Genomic DNA, 13,528 nt, shown 5'->3' on the forward strand with positions numbered 1-13,528 from the left:
CAACGCATAATCTACTTGTGGAATTCTTTGCCACAAGATGTGGTGACAGCCAACAACCTGGATGGCTTTAAGAAGGGTTTGGATAACTTCATGGAGGAGAGGCCTATCAACGGCTACTAGTCGGAGGGCTGTGGGCCACCTCCAGCCTCAAAGGCAGGATGCCTCTGAGTACCAGTTGCAGGGGAGTAACAGCGGGAGAGAGGGCATGCCCTCGACTCCTGCCTGTGGCTTCCAGCGGCATCTGGCGGGCCACTGTGTGAAACAGGATGCTGAACTAGATAGGCCTTGGGCCTGATCCAGCAGGGCTCTTCTTATGTTCTTATGAGGGCGCTTGAGCTGCAACAAAGTTTTTCCATCATGGTTAGTTGAAGTATTTATTTGCACCTTTCCAGAATGCAGCACACAACAGAGAAAACACCGCCCAGTAATGTAAAATCAGTCGAAACATGCTAGAACAAACCATAACAAAATAGCTAGAAAATGGGCCCGCCCGCCAGTCAGAAAAGTTCCTTTGGGAGAAATGATAAGTGGCCAGTTAGCAACGTTGGTTAGAGTGTGTTAGAACATTGCCAAGGTTGCAGGTACGATCTTGGTATGGGCCATATTGAGCTATTTTGAGAACCAGTGTAATATAGTGTTTAGAGCAGGCTTGCTCAACTTAGCGCGCCCCCCCAGCAGTTTTGGACTACAACTCCCATAGCAGCACTGCTTTAGAGTGTTGGACTAGGACTGGGGAGAGGTGAGTTCGGATCCCTGTGGAGCCATGAAACTCACTGGTTGACTCTGGGCCCGTCACTTCTCTCTCAGCCTAACCTGCCTCACAAGGTTGTTGTAAGGAAAGACATAATCATGTACACCACTCTGGGCTTGTTGGAGGAAGAGTGCCAGGATAGAAATATAATAAAAAACAAATAAATAAATAGAATTTGGAGGTTTTTTAACCCTTCTGGAATTCAAACAGAGCCTCAGCTGCCGATATCAGCAGAAGTCATTCTGCAGTTATGGGTTTGTGGCTGCTCATGATATCCCCTAGGATTGTCTCTATAGGATTCTGGAGGGGAAGGAACACACCCACCTCGGCTACTCCTCTGCTTCGGCACTGAAAGCAGAAAATGTGTATTCAAGTCTACACAATGCCCACATGGGACATTTTCCATTGTGTGACCATGGGCAAGTCTCTGTCTCATTGCAACCTTGGTTCTTTGCTTGCAGAAGAGAGAAATGAAGTATTAGCCTACCTAGCAGATCTGGCGTGAGACCTGAGCACAATCACATAAGGCCACGAATGAGGTTGCAGAACTGCTCTGTAAATGCTAAGCAGCAGAAGCAAAGGCCGGCTGTCGTGGTGGCTCAAGTGGTGGGTGAAGCCAGTAGCGAGCATGAATCATCCCCTTTGCTAAACAGGATCCACCTCAGTTTGTATTGGGACGGGTGACTGCATGTGAGTGCTGTAAGACATTAACCTGAGGAGGTGGGGCCACAGTGTACTGCATGCTTGCATGCAGAAGGTCCCAGGTTTACTCTCTAGTAGCACCTCCAAGCAGAGTGGCAAAAGACTCTGCCTGAAACCTTGGAGAGTCTTTGCCCATCAATATCTTAATAATCATATCAATATTATCTTTGACAATACTGAGCTACACAGTTAGAGCAGGCCGTTCGTGGAAGAGCCATTCCAGCTCTGAATAATACACAATCAGTCCTGTTGCCAGTGTACTCATTAACTTGTAGCAATTGCTTTCTGTCACTAGGCTGCATGTAACCTTGGATAAGCAGATTATAGAATAGAATCAAAGTATTTAGTTTAGAGCTGGAAGGAGCCTAAAAGGTCCCAAATCCCTGCTCTGTGCAGTAAATTGCTACAGCTCCTGCTAACAAAGCAAAGAGGCACCTTTTAAAGTGGTGGTACTCTTATTTAGCAGAGGGAGGAGCAGCTGGCCCTATCCAGCCCCAGCACAACATCCCTCATAAGAACAGCCCTGCTGGATCAGGCCCAAGGAGGCCCATCTAGTCCAGCATCCTGTTTCACACAGTGACCCACCAGATGCCCCTGGGGAGCCCACAGGCAACAGGTATGTGTGTGTTCTCTCTCCTGTGGTTGCTCCCCTGCAACTGGGATTGAGAGGCATCGTGCCTCTGAGGCTGGAGGTGGCCTATAGCTCTCAGACTAGTAACCATTGATAGACCTGTCCTCCAAGAATTTATCTAAATTCCTCTTAAAGCCAACCAGGTCACCACATCCTGTGACAGATTATGCATTGATTTATGCATTGTGTTGAAAAAGTACTTACTTTTGCTGGTCCTAAATTTCCCCGCAAACTATTGTATGGGATGACCCCCTGGCTGGTTCTAGTGGTGGAGACCTCTGGTTCTAGCCAGAGAGAAACTTCTCTATCCCCACTTTCTCCCCACCATGCATTATTTTATAGACCTCTATCATGTCTCCCCTTAGTCATCTTTTCCCCCTAAATTAAAAGGCCCCAGTTGTTGTAGCTTTATCTTGTAAGGAACGTGCTGTAGGTTGATCCTCCAATAAAAGAGAAGCTACCACTGCATGAGATGGACTATTTCACAGTTGAAGAATTAGGCAATTGTTCTCAATGTCTAGCCTAAATCTGTTTCCTTGAGATTTTGGTTCTAATCCTGCCCACATGAGTAACAGAGAACAAGCCCACTCCTTCATGTTTATCTCCTCCTCCTCTGATTATTGTTGTTCTTGTTTACACAGTCAGACAGGTGGTATTGACTGGTTTGTTTTATCAAGACATCGAGTCCTTCCCAAGGACCTGGGATGGCTGGATTTTATTGTCAATGTTGTTGCTGTTATTATTGCTGTTGTTATTATTATAACTATCATTGCAGAACATAGGCTGTTCCCAGTAAAATTGCTTTTTGTAATTGGCTGATGGTGATTTCTGTGGCCCCTATGGTGTTGAGGTGCTCTTCAAGGTCTTTTGGAATTGCACCTAGGGTGCCAGTTACCACTGGGATTATTTTGGTCTTCTTCTGCCACAGCCTTTCAATTTCAATTTGTAGATCTTTGTATTTTGTTATTTTTTCCTATTTCTTTTTCTTCTATTCTGCTATCCCCTGGTATTGCTATGTCAATTATTTTAACTTTTCTTTCTTTCTTCTCAACTACAGTTATATCTGGTGGCAGATGTTTGTCTTTTTGTATTCGATGTCCCATAATATTTTTGCATCTTCATTTTCTACAACTTTTTCAATTTTATGGTCCCACCAATTTGGGCTACAGGTAGCTTGTATTTTTTGCAGATGTTCCAGTGTATCATCCCTGCTACCTTATCATGCCTTTGTTTGTAGTCAATCTGTGCAATCTTTTTACAACAGCTGATTAGGTGGTCCACTGTTTAATCTGCTTCTTTACAAAGGTGGCACTTGCTGTTGGTTGTGGATTTTTCAACTTTGGCTCTGTTTGCAATTGTTCTTAATGCTTGTTCTTGTGCAATGAGTATTAAACGCTCCATTTCTTTCTTCAAGTTGCCATTCTTAAGACATTGCCAGGTCTTGGTAATGTTTGATTTTGCAGTTATATTGTGCAAATATTGACCATGCACTGCAGTGGCTTATTTATCCATTTTTCTGCTCGGTTCTTGACTTGTTCTTTCTTGTAGGCCTGCTTTATTTCATTGGTGTTGAATAGTTTCGCATTATTGACCATTTTAACTGCATCTTCTTCACTGTCCTTTATATATTCTTCAAGGTCTCTTTTCTCCTCCTCTACTGTTTGATGGACTTGCAGCATTCCTCTTCCACCTGAGCTGCGAGGGAGGTATAGCCTATCTACATCACTGCGGGGGTCTAGAGCATGATTGATGGTCATGATTTTCCTGGTCTTACGATCTAGCGTCTTATGGCTTGTATGGTGTTCCCACCATTGAGTTTAGACTTTAGGATTTTTCTAACTCTCCTGATGTATTCACTTCCCATTTTTCTTTTAACTTCAGTGTGTGCAATGTTATCAGCCTGGAGAATGCCCAAGTATTTGTAATGTTCTTTCTCTTCCAGGTTCTTGATGTTGCTTCCATTGGCCAATTCTATTCCTTCTGTTTTTCTTATTTTTCCTCTGTTAATTTTATTTTTCCTCTGTTCATTATTAATTCAGCCTACTTGTTTAGTGCAAACTGCATTGCTATATTGCTTCTGAATATATGAACAGTGTTTAGCATTGATTCGATTTCTGATTGGGACTTTCCATACAACTTCAAATTGTCCATGTAGAGCAGATGGTTTATTTTACTGGATGTTTTAGATGTTTGGTATCCGAGGCCTGTTTTGTTTAGTATTTGTGAAAGTGTAGTCGTGGCGATTACAAACAACAGAGGGGATAGTGAGTCTCCTTGGAAAATACCTCTTCTAATGCTAACCTGTCCAAGGTTAGCATTAGAAGAGGTATTTTCCAAGGGGACTCACTATCCCCTCTGTTGTTTGTAATCCCCATGATTACATAATTTGTTGTTGTTGTTGTTGTTTATACAGTCAGACTATTGACTGGTTTGTTTTATCCAGACATCGAGTCCTTCCCAAGGACCTGGGATGGCTGAATTTTATTATCAATGTTGTTGCTGTTATTGTTGTTGTTATATTTTATTTACATTTACATTCTGCTCTTCCTCCAAGGAGCCCAGAGTGGTGTACACGGTTATGTTTATTCTCACAACACCCCTGTGCGGTAGGCCTGGCTGAGAGATATGTGACTGGCCCAGAGTGTGACAGCCTTCTGTCTTTAGTCTTCTCTTCTGTAGCCTAACCATACCCAGCTCCTTCAACCTTTCCTCATGGACTTGGTGATGACCAGTGTTCCCTGTAACAGAAAATCCCAAATGTTGTTGACTATCTCTCCCAGAATCCCTAGCTGCAGTGCTTTGGCTGAGGATGCTGGGAGTTGTAGTCAACGACATCTGGGATTTTCTGTTAGAGGGAACACTGGTGATGCCTCCTAGGTCTATCTCTTCTTTGCTGCCAACGAAGTGTTGAGCATTCTGAACCAATTTGATGGAAGCCAGGATGGACTGAATTTGGACGAACAAACTGAAATTAAATCCAGGCAAGGCAGAAGTACTTCTGGTCAGTAGGAAGACCAATCTGGAAGTGAGGGGTCTGTCTGCTCTAGATAGGGCCGCCGAGAGCGGGTTCGGGCCGCAGTGAAAAATTATTTCCAGGGCCCCGCCACAAGGTCCTGCTGCCGCCTTGCTCTATTTCTCCATATTGACTTCATCAGGAAATTTATTTTATTGTTAAATTTCTATACCACTTTTCATTAAAACAATCTCATGGCACAACTGCCCTAAATGCCTCCTTGGAGGCAGTGGATGAGGGATAACAAACTGAAGTTGAATCCAAATAAGATGGAGGAGGTACTGATTGTGGGGGGCAAGATCCATGAGACGGTTTAGATCTGGATGGGTTACACTCCTGCTGATCAGGTACGTAGCTTGGGAGTGCTCCTGGATCCCAAGCTCTCCCTGGTTTCTCAGGTTGAGGCAATGACCAGGAGCGCTTTTTATTACCTTCGGCTGATATGACAGCTATGTCCATTTGTAGAGGTGAATGACCTTAAACAGTGGTACATATGCTGGTAACCTCCAGACTTGATGACTACTGTAATGCACTCTATGTAGGGCTGCCTTTGTACATAGTCTGGAAACTACAACTTAATGTGGCAGCCAGGTTGGTCTCTGGGACAACCCAAAGGGACCATATAACACCAATTTTTAAAGAATTGCACTGGCTACCACTATGTTTCTGAGATAAATACAAAGTGCTGGTTATTACCTATAAAGCCCTGAATGGCTTAGGTCCAGGGTACTTGAGATTGCTTCCTTTGTCATGAACACTGCCACCTATAAAGATCATCTGGGGAGGTCCAGTTATGGTTGCCACCAGCTCATCTGGTGGTGACTCGGGCCTGGGCCTTCTCTGTGGTTGCCCCAGGACTTTGGAATAGCTGCCCCAGGGCTTTGGAATACACTCCCTGTCAAAATAAGAGCTTCTCCATTTCTGGTTGCTTTTTAAAAGAGCCTTGACACACCTGTTTTTTAAAGCTTTTAATTAAAACTAATTTAAATTGTTTTACTCTCTGAAATGGCTTTGTTTTATTCTGTGAATTGTTTTTTAATTGTTTTCTATGAAAGTTTTGTTTTTTATTTTAGTTTTATAATATATCAGACAGTATATAGATATGATAGATAGATAGAGTTTCAACGTTTCATTTAGTTTCGACAGCAGCAGCTGGACAGCTGTTAGGAGCCAGTTAAAGGGAGCATGTCATGCCCTTGTGGTACCAACTGGCTCCCAGTTCATTTCTAGGTTCAGTTCAGCTGTTGGTCATTGCCTTTAAGGCCCTAAATCAGGGATTCTCAACATGTGGGTCCCCAGATGTAATTGGACTTCAACTCCCATAATTCCCAACCAAAGGCCACTGAGGCTGGGGATTATGGGAGTTGAAGTCCAATTACATCTGGGGACCCACATGTTGAGAAACCCTGCCCTAAATGGTTTTGGACCAGGGGAGGACCATCTCCTCCTATATGAGCATGCCTGGTCACCAGGATCTTCAGGAGGGTTGCTGCTCTGAATCCCACCACCATCAGAAGTGCAATTGGGGTGCAATTTATTGCCCTTAAAGAGGCAATAGTTCGCCCTCACTTGAAGAAACCCTCCCTGGACCCTGAGGTCCTTGACAACTATAGGCCGATCTCCAACCTCCCTTTTGTAGCGAAGGTGTTAGAGAGGGTTGTATGTGCCCCGCTTCAGAGGGTCTTAGAGGAAACTGGTTATCTTAATTCTTATCAGTCGAGTTTCAGGCCTCGGCATAGCACAGAGACAGCATTGCTCGCTCTGGTAGATGACCTTCTTCGGGACCTTGATGAGGGTAGTGTCCCTCTCTTGGTCCTTTTAGATCTCTCAGTGGCTTTTGACACTATCGATCATGCTATCCTCCTTGACCGCCTGCATGGGTTGGGTATCGGGGGCACTGTCTTACAGTGGTTCCATTCTTACCTTAGCGGGTGTGTCCAGTCGGTATGCATTGAGGACAGGTGCTCTGACCCGTGGCCACTCCTTTATGGAGTTCCCCAGGGTTCAGTTCTTCTGTCCTCTTTAACATCTATATGGAGCCGCTGGGTCAGGTCATTTCCCAGTTTGGGGTGAGATTTCACCAATACGCTGATGATACTCAGCTGTATATTGCCATCCCAGACCATTCTGGAGATGCTGTTTCTGTGCTTACTTGATGCCTGGAAGCTGTTAAGGTCTGGATGAATCAAAATAAGCTCAGATTGAATCCCACCAAGACTGAACTACTCTTCCCCTCGTACTGTTGCCCTTGTACCGGCCAACAGCTGGATGTTAACCTTGTTTTAGATGGGGTAGCGCTGCCCCCAAAGGAGCTTGTACGTGATTTGGGGGTCCTTTTGGACTTGCACCTCCTGCTTAAACAGCAGATGGAGGCTGCAGCCAGAAGTGCCTTTGCCCAGCCCCATCTGATTCATCAATTACGCCCTTACCTTGATCGGCAAGCATTAATGACAGTGACCCATGCCCTTGTTATCTCCTGCCTAGATTATTGTAACGCCCTCTATCTAGGGTTACCTTTGAGAACGATCGGAAAGCTACAACGGGTCCAGAATGCAGCGGCTCATTTACTTATGGGTGCCAGAAAATATGACAGGATAACACCTCTCCTGCAGTCATTGCACTGGTTGCCTATTCGCTACCGAGTTCAATTTAAGGTCCTGGTTTTGACCTTCAAAGCCTTGCGGGTTTGGCACCTGTTTACCTACAGACCCGCCTCTCCCATCCAGTTACATCCCATCTGGTTAGATCTGGTCAGATGGCCCTTTTGTTGGTCCCTGATTTCCGAGAGGTTCGGGGTGCTAGGACCCATGAAAGGGCCCTCTCGGTTGCTGCCCCACTTCTCTGTAATTCCCTTCCCCTGCAGATTTGTTTAGCTCCTTCCTTGTTGATTTTTAAATCTCTATTGAAGATTTTTCTTTTTCGCCAGGCTTTTACCCTGTAGTTTACCTATTTTTTCCCCTGTTAGTTACTTTAGTTTTATTTAGAATGTAATTTTAATGCTGTCATGTTTTAATTGTTTTTGTACAGTGCCCAGAGTCTTCGGAGTGGGCGGTATATCAAATGTTTCAAATAAATAAATAAATAAGAACCAAGACAGGGCCTTTTCAGTGCTGGTACCCAGGCTGTGGAACTCAATTCCTCAGGATGCCCAACAGATGCCCAGATTAGCCATTTTTCACTGGCTTGTAAATATACTACCTTTTAGATAAGGGAGGCGTGTCGCTGAGAGTGGACGGAGTGCCGCTGGGCAGCGTCATGTGTGGTGGAGTTCCAGTACATCGACCTTTTGCACCAACATAGGACAGGAAGCCACAGTCCAGACGGAACATGGTGAAACAGACTGGTTCTAAATCGGCAAAGGAGTAAGACAAGGCTGAAACACAAAAGCCTTTTGCGTGTGTGCACATCGCACGCGCACATCACGTCTCTGTGACGCACGCGTGCACGTGACACGGAGACGTGATGTGCGTGCATGACATGCGCACGCACAAAAGCCTTTTGCCGACGACTGGGGGAAGGGGCGGCAGGGAGGTATCCTGCCACCCCAAAAGCTTTACTACACGAAGGCGCCGGCGGGGGAAACGTGGCGGCGGGGGGGATAAGTACACCCTCCCCCGCCCTTAAAGAGCTGGACCGGTTCATAGGCCTTCAAAATGGCCTCCGGACCGGTCTGGGCTCATCCCTACCCCTGATATTACTCTTCAGGTATTTCCTGTGAGTGTCAGATTCCCTTCCTTTCCTCTTAGAGAGTGGATGGAAATATCTCTTTCTCTCTACCTATTCATTATGTAGTTCTATAGATTAGGATTAGGTCTTTCCTATCCGAAGTGTACTTCACTAATAAATACTTAGTATTTAGCTACTTCTCTAAGTAGCCAAATACTTAGTATTTAGCTACTTCTCTAAGTAGCCGCAACAACAAAATTCTGTAATTCTACTAAATTACAACTAAATTCTGTAATTCTACTCTGTAACTGGAGCAGGTAGCTTCTTTAGTGCTCTGCTAATTAATATGGGGGTAAAAAATTACAACCCCCAACAGTTTACCCCTCCTCTGCCCTCCTCTGCCCTGGCTACGCCACTGACTCCAGCGTCTGTGGTACTACCAAATATTCTTAATATTATCACCATTAATTATATGGGGATGGGGCCAACGCTCAGTGGTAGAGCATCTGCTTTGCATGTAAAAGGTCCCAAGTTCTGTCCCAGGCAGCATCTCCAAGGAGGCTGGGAAAGACTCCTGCCTGAAACCCTTGTACAGCTGCTGCCAGTCAGTATAGACAATCCTGAGCTAGATGGACCAATGATCGGACTTGGTATAAGGCAGCTTCCTATGTTCCTATTTTAAACATTCTCAGTGGTTCCTAATGTTTCTGCTTTTGCAAGTTTACAGACTGGAGCCCTTTCAACACTGGCAGTTCTTAAGCAGGATTTTTCTCCCCAAGCTTTTCCCTTGAAAAGCAAACATGGTCAACAAGTTAAATATTAAATCCAGCACTATGTCCTTGCTAGGATATGTAGAGGTCAGTCTTCTGTTCAGGTGAGCTCTGCTTTGGGACCACCGCCTAAAGATTTCTATATCAGGCTGTATAGAAATAAGACAGGCAGACAGATTACTTCAGATGCCACTGGCCATGTTGTCTAAAGAGCCCCCTCAAACTGCTGGGCAGAGGGGACTGAGAATAGAGGCAAAGAGCAGTATTTGCATCCAATAGGGACATCTGTCTTGGCTTACAGTAGGTTTGCTGTAGGAGTTCTCAGCCTTTGGGCCCCAGAAGTTGTTGAACTACAACTCCCATCAGCCCCAGCTACAAAGGCCATCTCATGGAAGTTCCCCACACCTGACCTGTAGTTCGCATCTCCTCTGGAATGGAAGGTGTGCATTCTCATATCAGCCAAATTTACCCCGAAGTCCCTGCGAGCTATCAGGGAGTACTTGACAGACTGTCTTGACTTGATAGACAGATAGACAGGAGATATGGTGCTGGGTGTTATCAGTATGCTGATGATACACAAATCTACTTCTCCTTATCATCTTCAGGAAATGGCACTCATTCTCTAAATGCCTACCTACAGGCAGTAATGGGCTGGATGAGGGATAACAAATTGAAGCTGAATCCAAGCAAGACGGAGGTGCTCATTGTGGGGGCTCAGAATCTGAGGGGTGAGTTAGATCGTCCTGTGCTGGATGGGGTTACACTCCCCCAGAAGGAGCAGATGCGCAGCTTGGGAGTACTCCTGGACCCAGGTCTCACCCTGGTATCTCAGGCGGAGGCCATGGCCAGGAGTGCTTTCTATCAGTTTCGGCTGATTCGACAGCTGCTCCCATTCCTTGAAGAAGATGAACTCAAAACAGTGGTGCATCAGCTGGTAACTTCCTGGCTCAACTACTGCAATGCACTCTACGTGGGGCTGCCTTTGTATGTAGTCTGGAAATTTCAGTTAGTTCAGAATGCGGCAGCCAGATTGGTCACTGGGGCAACCCAGAGAGACCATATTATGCCTGTTTTGAAACAGTTGCATTGGCTGCCGATATGTTTCCGGGCAAAATACAAAGTGCTGGTTATTACCTTTAAAGCCCTGAACGGCTTAGGTCCGAGTTATCGAAGAGAGCGCCTTCTTCTACATGATCCCCACCGCACGTTAAGGTCATCTGAGGAGGTCCGTCTCCAGTTGCCACTGGTTCGTCTGGTGGTGACTCAGATACGGGCTTTCTCTGTAGAAGGGGCTGTGGAATGCACTCCCGACAGGAATCCGTAATTTGAGATCATTACTGTCCTTCAGGAGAGCCCTTAAAACCTGTGTGGCTGGCTTTACAGGGTTTTAAATGATTAACTGTTTTAAATTGTTTTAAATTGTTGCCCTAATTTCCAGGGTTTTTAGCTGTTTAATTGGTTTTATTGTGTTTTAATACTTTGATTTTAATTGTTAATTTGTTTTAATTGTTTTTATCATGCTGTAAACTGCCCTGAGCCATTTTGGAAGGGTAGTATACAAATATAATACATATATATACATACATACATACATTTGGGTTTTTCATTGCAAGTCATTATAGCCTGATTTATATCCGTTTAAAAAATCCACTTTTTGTGTCTTTTGGGGGGCGCAATTCAAACTTGCAGTAATCCTGCAGTAAATCCTGCTGTCTGGGAAAGCTCATTGTTCCATTCCATTTGGGTTTATTCAGTTTTGTTATTTGCTGTCCTAGACAAATTTTAATTCCCCCCCCCCCCATCTCATGTCTCAGCATATGGCTAAGCTGAAGCTCATGACACTAAGTACCCACTGAAATGATCAAGAGTTGATTAGAATACTGTTTTCTCATTTTCATTTTCAATTGATCTACCTATATAATTCTCTAAGACATACCTGTTGCTAATCCCATGTGTGGCAGCTCTCGTGAGAGTTCGTGAGCGAGCTGCTGGGAGCGGGAGAGGAAAGCGGCAGCAGACAGATAAAACAGCGGCAGGGGAAAGAAAACAGTGGCGGGGGGTGAGGGGAGAAAACAGCAGCGGTGGCCGGGGTGGTGGGAGAAAACGACAGCAGTGACCGGGGGGGGGGGAAGCAAACTGGTGTGGGTGGGAGAAAACTGTGGCAAGGGAAGAAGGCGGTGGCAGGAGAAAAAGCAATCGCGTTGGCCAGGGGGTGGGGCTGAGAACATGGGGGGAAGGAGTGGGGAGGACTAGAGGCACAGATGCTCTGTGCCTGGGCCAGCTAGTATATATAAAAGGCGAAGAATGTAAGTGACAAGCCCCGCCCACACAGAGCTTTACCAATTGGAGGTAACAAAGCAGAAGCACCGTGGTCATTGGGCAGTGGGGATTCCATATGCAGATAGGGAGGACGAGCCTGTGATGGTTAAAGTCAGTTGGAATGCAGCTGTTACTGGTCAGATGATGTGCTTGATTGCAGAGGAGAGAAGAATCTATCTATCTATCTATCTATCTATCTATCTAAAAGGATAGTGGGCAGGCGTCTGTGAAGAGAGGGGTTGTGAGGGAGGAAAGAACCCCCTCAGGAGAAGGAGGCTGCCACTGTGTGAATTAGAGGAGGAAACAAGATGAACAAGAGCTGGAAGAGGGAGGGAGGGAGCTGTGGTGGTGGTGGGAGTTCCCCTTTAAGGAGATGTTTACGGGTGTGTGTGTGGGGGGGGGTGGCGGTTACCGGGAGGGTGGGGTGGCGAGGAGGGGAGAGTTCCCCTTGTGATCCTCCGGGATGGGAGGCGGTGTGATCTGTCCAGCTCTGTTCCTTTCTCCCAAGTGACAGTGAAGGAGGACTGCTCAGCAGAGAGGCTCCCCTCCTTGCCCCCCCTCCTGCTGCCGCTGCATAGCGGGTTTGTGTTTTTTTTGGTAAAGGCTTGCTGGAGCCAGGGGCATTGGCAGGGCGGTGTGGAGTGGCTGCAGGAGCCCCCCCTGACCTTTGCAAGCCCCGCTGGACCCAGGAGGCCATGGGGGGTCAGAGCCCCAAATCCCGGGGGTAAGAGTGCCCCTAATTATATGGCTGCTCAGAGATCTCTGATGTGTGGAAGGAAAGAGATTTCAGACAGCACTTTCCTCCGTACTCAAGCAGTCTTTCATAGCTGTTTGGGAATTGCCCCGTCATGATCAGTGCACAGTGCAAAACCTGTCTAGAACCATCAATACAAGCCCAGACTCCTTTTACTACACATAGCTGAAGAGGTGCCAATCGGGCCCAGTGCTTTGGTATGTTACTAATAGTAATGGCTAAAGTTGCATCTCAGCTATGTGGCAATTCAGAACATGCACAGTCGTTGGCACAATAGAATTCAAAATCCACTTTCTTCTGCTTGTGCTTGTTGCAATTAGACTGAAGCAAAGGACAGCAGGTTTGTTTGTTTGTTTGGCAGAGAAAAGGGGACCTTGAGGTAACTGGGTTGGATGCATGGTACTTCTAGCACACCTGCATGTCCCTGGATGCACAAAACTAAGGAACTCGGCATGTACAGCATCTGCTGGTGGTGGTGGTGGGACTGGTCTTGTGATAGGTAAAGGTAAAGTGTGCCATCGAGTCGACTTCGACTCCTGGCGCCCACAGAGCCCTGTGGTTTTCTTTGGTAGAATCCAGGAGGGGTTTATCATTGCCTCCTCCTGCGCAGTGTGATATGATGCCTTTCAGCATCTTCCTCTATTGCTGCTGCCCGATATAGGAGTTTCCCATAGTCTGGTAGTGAGCATGAATTGTCCACTCTGCTAAGCAGGGTCTGCCCTAGTATGCATTTTGAATGGGAGACTACATGTGAGTGCTGTAAGATATTTCCTTTAGGGGATGGGGCCACTCTGGGAAGAGCACCCGTTTGCTTGCATGCAGAAAGTTCCAAGTTCCCTCCCTGGCAGCATCTCCGAGATGGGGCTGAGAGAAACTCCTGCCTGCAACTAGATGGACCAAGGGTCTGACTCGGTAGAAGGCA

This window comes from Hemicordylus capensis, chromosome 1, assembly GCF_027244095.1.
Source record: "Hemicordylus capensis ecotype Gifberg chromosome 1, rHemCap1.1.pri, whole genome shotgun sequence".
In the NCBI taxonomy this organism is placed as follows: domain Eukaryota; kingdom Metazoa; phylum Chordata; class Lepidosauria; order Squamata; family Cordylidae; genus Hemicordylus; species Hemicordylus capensis.